Below are 8,458 nucleotides of genomic sequence, written 5' to 3' on the forward strand. Positions count from 1 at the left end.
GCTGCACATCTGAACGCATGGTTCCCGGCACAGCAGGATGGGATCCATGGCTCATTCCCAATGAGGAATGTTTCCATCTGATCCAGATGTCTCTTTTGCATTCTCCAGAAATCAAAGGAGAGCCTGCGGAGAAAGAAGCATTTCCTGGAGGAAGCAGTGGTTCCGTGCCAGCATCTGTTGAAGGAGGGGAGGCCATGCCAGGCACAGGCCCAGGAGGTAATTGCTGTGCCTCTGGGCCTGAGCCCTGCTGAGGCTTGAGCTGCCCTCTCTGCTGCTTGGCAGTGCGGGCACAGCCTGGACTAGAGCGGCACAGCCCAGGGGAATTATCCCGAGCAGGCTCAGGGCACTGAGCAGTCCTGCTGTGGTCCCTCCATGGGAGACATGTCCTGAAACCTGGCAGTGACTGCACGGGGTGCCCACGGTGGGGAAAGGACAGAGGGGGAGAGCAAGGCTCCAGTGTGTCCTGAGAGGGCCTGGCTGTTTGGCCTTGGGATCTGGGAGCTGTCCCAGCAGAAGGAGGACAGGAGGGACAGAGGGAGGGATGGATAACTGTGTCACTGCCTGCTGCAGTTTTCGCCAGGGTTTTAGAGAGGATTTCCTCTGTGTCTGAGGGAGAGAACCCCGGGACCCTGCGCTGCTCCAGCCACCCCTCCCAGGGATGTTGCTGAGGGCAGGGGAAGAGTGTGGAAAGTGACCAGGAGCCAGCCCAGAGCTCCCCAGGCCCCTGTGCACCTTTGGCCATGTCTATTCACATCTGGCTCCCACGGCCATAGCCGACCCCCTGGCAGTGCCCAGTTCCCTGTGGCAGAAGGGGATCCCAGCACACCCTGGAAAGTGTTCTCATCTGTGCTCCGTTCTAGATGAGGTTGCTGGGAAGGCTTCTCCATCAGCTTGGATGAATAAAGTTTTGAAGCCCTTGGAGCCTCCTGCAGGTATGTTCTCAGTTTGCCACCAAGGAAGAATTGTAGACAAGCAGGCAGGAACCAGGTGACAGAAGCTTCTGTGGCTGTTGTGTTACAGATGTGTCTACAGGGAAAACTTCTCCAGCTCCTACCTTGGATTTTGCACTCAAGCCCAGCTCCCATCTCAGGGGTGAGTAGTGTGTCCCTGCTGAACCCACAGGCTGAGCCTTGCTTTTGTAGGATCCATTCCTGGGAAATGGAAATATTTTTCTCTAAGTTACTCCAACAGGGAAAGTCCAAGATACAACAGATAAGATGTCCCTGCAACCATCCAAACAGATGAGGAAAGAGCTGAAGGAACCCCTGCAGACAAGAGAAGGTGGGTGCATTTCCCTCATGCTTCCCCTGGGACTCAGCAGCCGGGGGCTTTGGCTGCACATCTGGACACGCCATGCCCGGCACAGCGGGAAGGGATCCATGGCAGCATTGCTGCCCCGCTGCTGCTTTCACGCCCTGCAGGGCTGTTTCCCAGCCTGGCCTGGCTGCAGCTTCTGCCCAGCCTCTGCCGAAGGCTTTTGGCATCAGCTGACAGTCAGCCCAAACTGTAACACACCCTGAGATCCCCCACTATATCCAGCCCTGCAGCTTAGGAAAAGGGTGGCTGTTTGGAGGTGGAAGTGCTCACATCATGCCACTGTAACCTGGCCATTTTCCTGCTCCATAAATTTCACAAATATTACCTCTAATGCCACTGCCCAAGTGGGGAACAGCTCCATCTGATGCAGCTGTCTCCCTTCCTTTGTCAAGAGATAGACATAGAGCTTCAGTGGAAGGTGGCAATTCCTGAAGGAAGCACTCCATCTTCAATGCGAGCCCCTGCTGCAGGAAGGAAGGCGATGCCAGACACGGGCACAGGCACAGCAGGTAATTGCTGTGCCGGGCTCAGCTCTGGCCGGGGCTGTGTGGCAGCAGCTCTTCCCCCAGGGCCTGCCCTTGCCCGGCCCGGCAGCAGCCAAAGCTGGAGGCGCCTCGGCTTCCAGGCCTCTGGAGCTGGTTCAGATCCCCGGGGAAACGGGACTGGTGCAGCAACGTCCCTGGCGCTGCAGCTGCTGCGGAGCTGGCCCTGAGTGCCCAGAGGCCCAAGGCACAGGAGCAGCCCCGAGCGGGAGCCCTGCCGCCAGCCCAGGGCCAGAGCCAGCCCTGGCACACAATGGAAACAGTTCTCATCTTGGTTTGCTTCCAGACTGGGATGCTGGGAAGGATTCTCCATTAGCCTGGCGCTCTGAAGTTGTGAAGCCCTCCGAGCATTCTGCAGGTGTGTTCTCACTGTCCCACCAAGGCGTAATGTTTGACTGACTGGTAAGAACCAGGTGACAGAAGCTTCTGTGGCTGTTGTTTTACAGCCGTGTCTGCAGGGACAACTCCACCAACTCCTACCTTGGATGCTGCACATAAGCCCAGCTCCCATGGCAGGGGTGAGTAATGTGTCCCTGCTGAACCCAAAGGCTGAGCCCTGCTTTTGTGGGGTCCATTCCTGGGAAATGGAACTACTTTCTCTTAAGGTCCTCCACCAGAAGAGATCAAAGACATGGCAGAAAAGAAATTCCAGGACCCATTAGAAATCATGTGGCAAATGCTGAAGGAACGTCTGCAGAGAAGACAAGGTGGGTGCATTTCCCTCATGCTTCCCCTGGGTCTCAGCAGCCGGGGGCGTTGGCTGCACATCTGGACACGCCATGCCCAGCACAGCAGGAAGGGATCCATGGCAGCCTCGATGCCCCGCTGCTGCTTTCACGCCCTGCAGGGCTGTTTCCCAGCCTGGCCTGGCTGCAGCTTCTGCCCAGCCTCTGCAGGAAGGCATTTGGCATCAGCTGACTGGCAGCCCCAGTTGCACCACAGTCCATGCCCTCCCTCAGATCCCCTGCAATTTCCTGGTGTCCAGGCAGATCAGATGTTGGGGCTGTTTGGGGAAGGAAGCAGCCTTGGGTTGTCCCAAAATCCTGGGTGTTTTCTGATCCTTATCCATTCCTTTCATAAGTGATGCCTCACCTTCCCCATTCCCAGTCAGGAATGTTTCCATCTTATCCAGCTGTCTCTTTTCCATTTTCCAGAAATGAACGGAGAGCCTGTGCAGAAAGAAGCATTTCCCGGAGGAAGCAGTGGTTCCGTGCCAGCCTCTGCTACAGGAAGGGAGGCCATGCCAGGCACAGGCACAGGAGGTAATTGCTGTGCCTCTGGGCCTGAGCCCTGCTGAGGCTTGAGCTGCCCTCTCTGCTGCTTGGCAGTGCGGGCACAGCCTGGACTAGAGCAGCACAGCCCAGGGGAATTATCCCGAGCAGGCTCAGGGCACTGAGCAGTCCTGCTGGGGTCCCTCCATGGGAGACATGTCCTGAAACCTGGGAGTGACTGCACGGGGTGCCCACGGTGGGGAAAGGACAGAGGAGGAGAGGAAGGCTCCAGTGTGTCCTGAGAGGGCCTGGCTGATTGCCCTTGGGATCTGGGGGGTTTCCCCACAGAAGGAGGGCAGGAGGGACAGAAGGAGGTAGGGAGGCATAACTGTGGCACTGCCTGCTGCAGTTTGCCTCAGGGATTTAGGGAGGATTTCCTCTGTGTCTGAGGGAGAGAGCCCCAGGGCCTTGTGCTGCTCCAGCCACCCCTTCCTGGGATGTTGCTGAGGGCAGGGAAAGAGTGTGGAGAGTGACCAGGAGCCAGCCCAGAGCTCCCCAGGCCCCTGTGCACCTTTGGCCATGTCTATTCACATCTGGCTCCCACGGCCATAGCCGACCCCCTGGCAGTGCCCAGTTCCCTGTGGCAGAAGGGGATCCCAGCACACCCTGGAAAGTGTTCTCATCTGTGCTCCGTTCTAGATGAGGTTGCTGGGAAGGCTTCTCCATCAGCTTGGATGAATAAAGTTTTGAAGCCCTTGGAGCCTCCTGCAGGTATGTTCTCAGTGTGCCACCAAGGAAGAATTGTAGACAAGCGGGCAGGAAGCAGGTGACAGAAGCTTCTGTGGCTGTTGTGTTACAGATGTGTCTACAGGGAGGACTTCTCCAGCTTCTCCAGCTCCTACCTTGGATGCTATACGCAAGCCCAGCTCCCATCACAGTGGTGAGTAGCGTGTCCCTGCTGACCTCAAAGGCTGAGCCTTGCTTTTGTAGGATCCATTCCTGGGAAATGGAAATATTTTTCTCTAAGGTACTCCAACAGGGAAAGTCCAAGATACAACAGATACGATGTCCCTGCAACCATCCAAACAGATGAGGCAAGAGCTGAAGGAACCCCTGCAGACAAGAGAAGGTGGGTGCATTTCTCTCATGCTTCCCCTGGGACTCAGCAGCCGGGGGCTTTGGCTGCACATCTGGACACGCCGTGCCCGGCACAGCAGGAAGGGATCCATGGCAGCCTCGCTGCCCCGCTGCTGCTTTCACGCCCTGCTGGGCTGTTTCCCAGCCTGGCCTGGCTGCAGCTTCTGCCCAGCCTCTGCAGGAAGGCATTTGGCATCAGCTGACAGGCCATGCCCAAACTGTAACACACCCTGAGATCCCCCACTATATCCAGTCCTGCAGATTAGGAAAAGGGTGTCTGTTTGGAGGTGGAAGTGCTCACATCATGCCACTGTAATCTGGCCATTTTCCTGCTCCATAAATTTCACAAATATTACCTCTGATGCCATCACCCAAGTGGCAAACAGCTCCATCTGATGCAGCTGTCTCTCTTCCTTTGTCAAGAGATGGACATAGTGCTTCAGTGGAAGGTGGCATTTCTTGAAGGAAGCACTCCATCTTCAGTGCCAGCCCCTGCTGCCGGAAAGAAGGCAAAGCCAGACACGGGCACAGGCACAGCAGGTAATTGCTGTGCCGGGCTCAGCCCTGGCCGGGGCTGTGTGGCAGCAGCTCTTCCCCCAGGGCCTGCACTTGCCCGGCCCGGCAGCAGCCAAAGCTGGAGGCACCTCGGCTTCCAGGCCTCTGGAGCTGGTTCAGATCCCCGGGGAAACGGGACTGGTGCAGCAACGTCCCTGGCGCTGCAGCTGCTGCGGAGCTGGCCCTGAGTGCCCAGAGGCCCAAGGCACAGGAGCAGCCCCGAGCGGGAGCCCTGCCGCCAGCCCAGGGCCAGAGCCAGCCCTGGCACACAATGGAAACAGTTCTCATCTTGGTTTGCTTCCAGACTGGGAGGCTGGGAAGGATTCCCCATTAGCCTGGCGCTCTGAAGTTGTGAAGCCCTCTGAGCATTCTGCAGGTATGTTCTCACTGTCCCACCAAGGCGTAGTGTTTGACTGACTGGTAAGAAGCAGGTGACAGAAGCTTCTGTGGCTGTTGTGTTACAGGCGTGTCTGCAGGGACGACCTCACCAACTCCTACCTTGGATGCTGCACAAAAGGCCAGCTCCCATGGCAGGGGTGAGTAGTGTGTCCCTGCTGACCCCTCAGGCTGAGCCCTGCTTTTGTGGGGTCCATTCCTGGGAAATGGAACAACTTTCTCTTAAGGTCCTACGACAGGAGAGACCAAAGACATGGCAGGCAAGAAATTCCAGGACCCATTAGAAATCATGTGGCAAATGCAGAAGGAATGTCTGCAGAGAAGGCAAGGTGGGTGCATTTCCCTCATGCTTCCCCTGGGACTCAGCAGCCAGGAGATTTGGCTGCACATCTGGACACGCCGTGCCCGGCACCGCGGGAAGGGATCCATGGCAGCCTCGATGCCCCGCTGCTGCTTTCACGCCCTGCAGGGCTGTTTCCCAGCCTGGCCTGGCTGCAGCTTCTGCCCAGCCTCTGCAGGAAGGCATTTGGCATCAGCTGACAGACAGCCCCAGTTGCACCACATTCCATGCCCACCCTCTGATCCCCTGCAATTTCCTGATGTCCAGGCAGATCAGATATTGGGGCTGTTTGAGGAAGGAAGCAGCCTTAGGTTGTCCCAAACTCCTGGTTGTTTTCTGATCCTTATCCATTCCTTTCACAAGTGATGCCTCACCTTCCCCATTCCCAGTCAGGAATGTTTCCATCTTATCCAGCTGTCTCTTTTCCATTTTCCAGAAATGAAAGGAGAGCCTGTGCAGAAGGATGCATTTCCCGGAGGAAGCAGTGGTTCTGTGCCAGCCTCGGCTGCTGGAAGGGAGGCCATGCCAGGCACAGGCACAGGAGGTAATTGCTGTGCCTCTGGGCCTGAGCCCTGCTGAGGCTTCAGCTGCCCTCTCTGCTGCTTGGCAGTGCGGGCACAGCCTGGACTAGAGCGGCACAGCCCAGGGGAATTATCCCGAGCAGGCTCAGGGCACTCGGGTACTTGGCAGTCCTGCTGGGGTCCCTCTGTGGGAGACATGTCCTGAAACCTGGCAGTGACTGCACGGGGTGCCCACGGTGGGGAAAGGACAGAGGGGGAGAGCAAGGCTCCAGTGTGTCCTGAGAGGGCCTGGCTGTTTGCCCTTAGGATCTGGGGGGCTGTCCCAGCAGAAGGAGGGCAGGAGGGAGTGTAGCAAGGAGGCATAGCTGTGGCACTGCCTGCTGCAGTCTTCCCCAAGGATTTAGTGTGGATTTTCTGTGAGTTTGAGGGAGAGAGCCCCAGGGCCCTGGGCTACTCCAGCCACCCCTCCCAGGGATGTTGCTGAGGGCAGGGAAAGAGTGTGGAGAGTGATCAGGAGCCAGCTCAGAGCTCCCCAAGCCCCTGTGCACCTTTGGCCATGTCCATTCCCATCTGGGTCCCATAGCCTTACCCGACCCCCTTGCAGTGCCCTTTTCCCTGTAGCATTAGGGGATCCCAGCATGCCACAGATATGGTTCTGATCTCTGCTCCCTTTTAGACTGGAATCGTGACATGGGTTTTCAGGAAGTCCTGATGAAGGATGGTTTGAAGTTCCTGGAGGATGCTGGGGGCAAGTTTTCATTCGGCCTTTCCTTAGTGAATAATCAGGATCAATGCAACCAAAGCTCATTTATAAACCATTTCCCTTAACATTATGTAAGGGCTGAAGGATTCTGAGAATCTTTCCCTGCTCCCTTCTGGAGGCCTGAGGGCTCCCACAGGATCGCTGTCAGTGGGAGGAAGGAGCATTGATCTTTCAGTCCTCCTCCCGTGTGCTGTGCCAGTGTGTCCTTCCGTGTGCTCTGTGCAGCCACAGAGAAGAGCAGAGAGGGAAGGGGCTGGGCCCAGGGCTGTGCCCCGGGGCTGAGCCTTGTGGGCAGCCTGAGGATCTCCTGCAGTGCCACAGCAGCTCTTCTGTCCTGCCTTTCCTTGCAGATGAACCTGCCGGTGAAGGCCCCACATCCAGGACTGAGGCTCTGGGAGATGCTGAGGGTAGGTCAAGGCCTTTCCCCTGGGAGAGCTGCCAGCTCAGAGCCCAAAGCTGGGCCAGGGGGGCATCGCTGCAGGTGCCAGCACAGAACCATGCACGTGTGTACCCTCGCCCTGCACGAACCCCTCACCGCTCCTGCGGCTCAGTGGTGCCCGTGCAGATCAGCAGAGATGGCAGAAGCTTCTGTGGCTGTTGAGTTACAGGTGTGTCTGCGGGGAGGACTTCTCCAGCTCCAGGGCTGGATGCTTGGCCCCAACCCAGCTCCCATGGCAGGGGTGAGTAGTGTGTCCCTGCTGACCCCACAGGCTGAGTCCTGCTTTTGTGGGATCCATTCCTGGGAAATGGAACTACTTTCTCTTAAGGTCCTCCAAAAGGAAAGACCCAAGTTTTTGCTGCCAAAAAGTCTCATGACTCAGATGAATTCCTGAGACAAACACAGAAGGAAGCACCCGGAGGACAAGGTGGGTGCGTTTCCCTCATGCTTCCCCTGGGACTCAGCAGCCGGTGCCTTTGGCTGCACATCTGGACACGCCGTGCCCGGCACAGCAGGAAGGGATCCATGGCAGCCTCGCTGCCCCGCTGCTGCTTTCACGGCCTGCAGGGCTGTTTCCCAACCTGGCCTGGCTGCAATTCCTCCCCAGCCTCTGCAGGATGGAATTTGGCATTAGCTGATAGGGTGCTCCAACTGTACTGTGGGCCTGAGATCCCCTGCCATTTCCCAGTCTCTGAGAAGATCAGGAGGTGCAGCTGTTTGCACAAGGGAGTGCACTGGCCCAGCCCCAATTACCTGGGCTTTTTCCTGATCTTTACCTGTGACTTAGACAAGCATTGCATCCTGAAGGTGCCACCTCCCCAGTGGGGAATATTTCCATTTGATCCAGTTGTCCCTTTTTTCCTTTTTCAAGTGATGGACCAAAAGACTGTTCAGGAGGAGGAACACTCAGGGAGAAGCAGTGGCTCATTGGCAGCCCCTGCTGCAGGAAGGAAGGCGATGCCAGACATGGGCACAGGCACAGCAGGTAATTGCTGTGCCGGGCTCAGGCCTGGCCGGGGCTGTGTGGCAGCAGCTCTTCTCCCAGGGCCTGCCCTTGCCCAGCCCGGCAGCAGCCAAAGCTGGAGGCGCCTCGGCTTCCAGGCCTCTGGAGCTGGTTCAGAGCCCCGGGGAAAAGGGACGGGTGCAGCAACGTCCCTGGCGCTGCAGCTGCTGCGGAGCTGGCCCTGAGTGCCCAGAGGCCCAAGGCACAGGAGCAGCCCCGAGCGGGAGCCCTGCC

General features: G+C 57.6%; 3 long non-coding RNA genes across 3 annotated transcripts; all 3 read left to right on the forward strand.

Annotated features, from left to right (window-relative positions):
- The first annotated feature begins 2,142 nt into the window (after nucleotides 1-2,142).
- Nucleotides 2,143-3,115, forward strand: LOC135307098 (uncharacterized). The gene is made up of 4 exons (XR_010367832.1): nucleotides 2,143-2,217; nucleotides 2,306-2,377; nucleotides 2,465-2,566; nucleotides 3,014-3,115. It is a non-coding gene; the product is annotated as an uncharacterized LOC135307098 (long non-coding RNA).
- A 652-nt stretch (nucleotides 3,116-3,767) lies between these two features.
- Nucleotides 3,768-4,199, forward strand: LOC135307629 (uncharacterized). Its single transcript, XR_010368332.1, has 3 exons — nucleotides 3,768-3,841; nucleotides 3,930-4,010; nucleotides 4,098-4,199. It is a non-coding gene; the product is annotated as an uncharacterized LOC135307629 (long non-coding RNA).
- A 1,733-nt stretch (nucleotides 4,200-5,932) lies between these two features.
- Nucleotides 5,933-8,189, forward strand: LOC135307081 (uncharacterized). Its single transcript, XR_010367814.1, has 5 exons — nucleotides 5,933-6,042; nucleotides 7,133-7,189; nucleotides 7,391-7,462; nucleotides 7,550-7,648; nucleotides 8,093-8,189. It is a non-coding gene; the product is annotated as an uncharacterized LOC135307081 (long non-coding RNA).
- Nucleotides 8,190-8,458: the final 269 nt, after the last annotated feature.

Source organism: Passer domesticus, chromosome 9, assembly GCF_036417665.1.
Source record: "Passer domesticus isolate bPasDom1 chromosome 9, bPasDom1.hap1, whole genome shotgun sequence".
Classification (NCBI taxonomy): Eukaryota; Metazoa; Chordata; class Aves; order Passeriformes; family Passeridae; genus Passer; species Passer domesticus.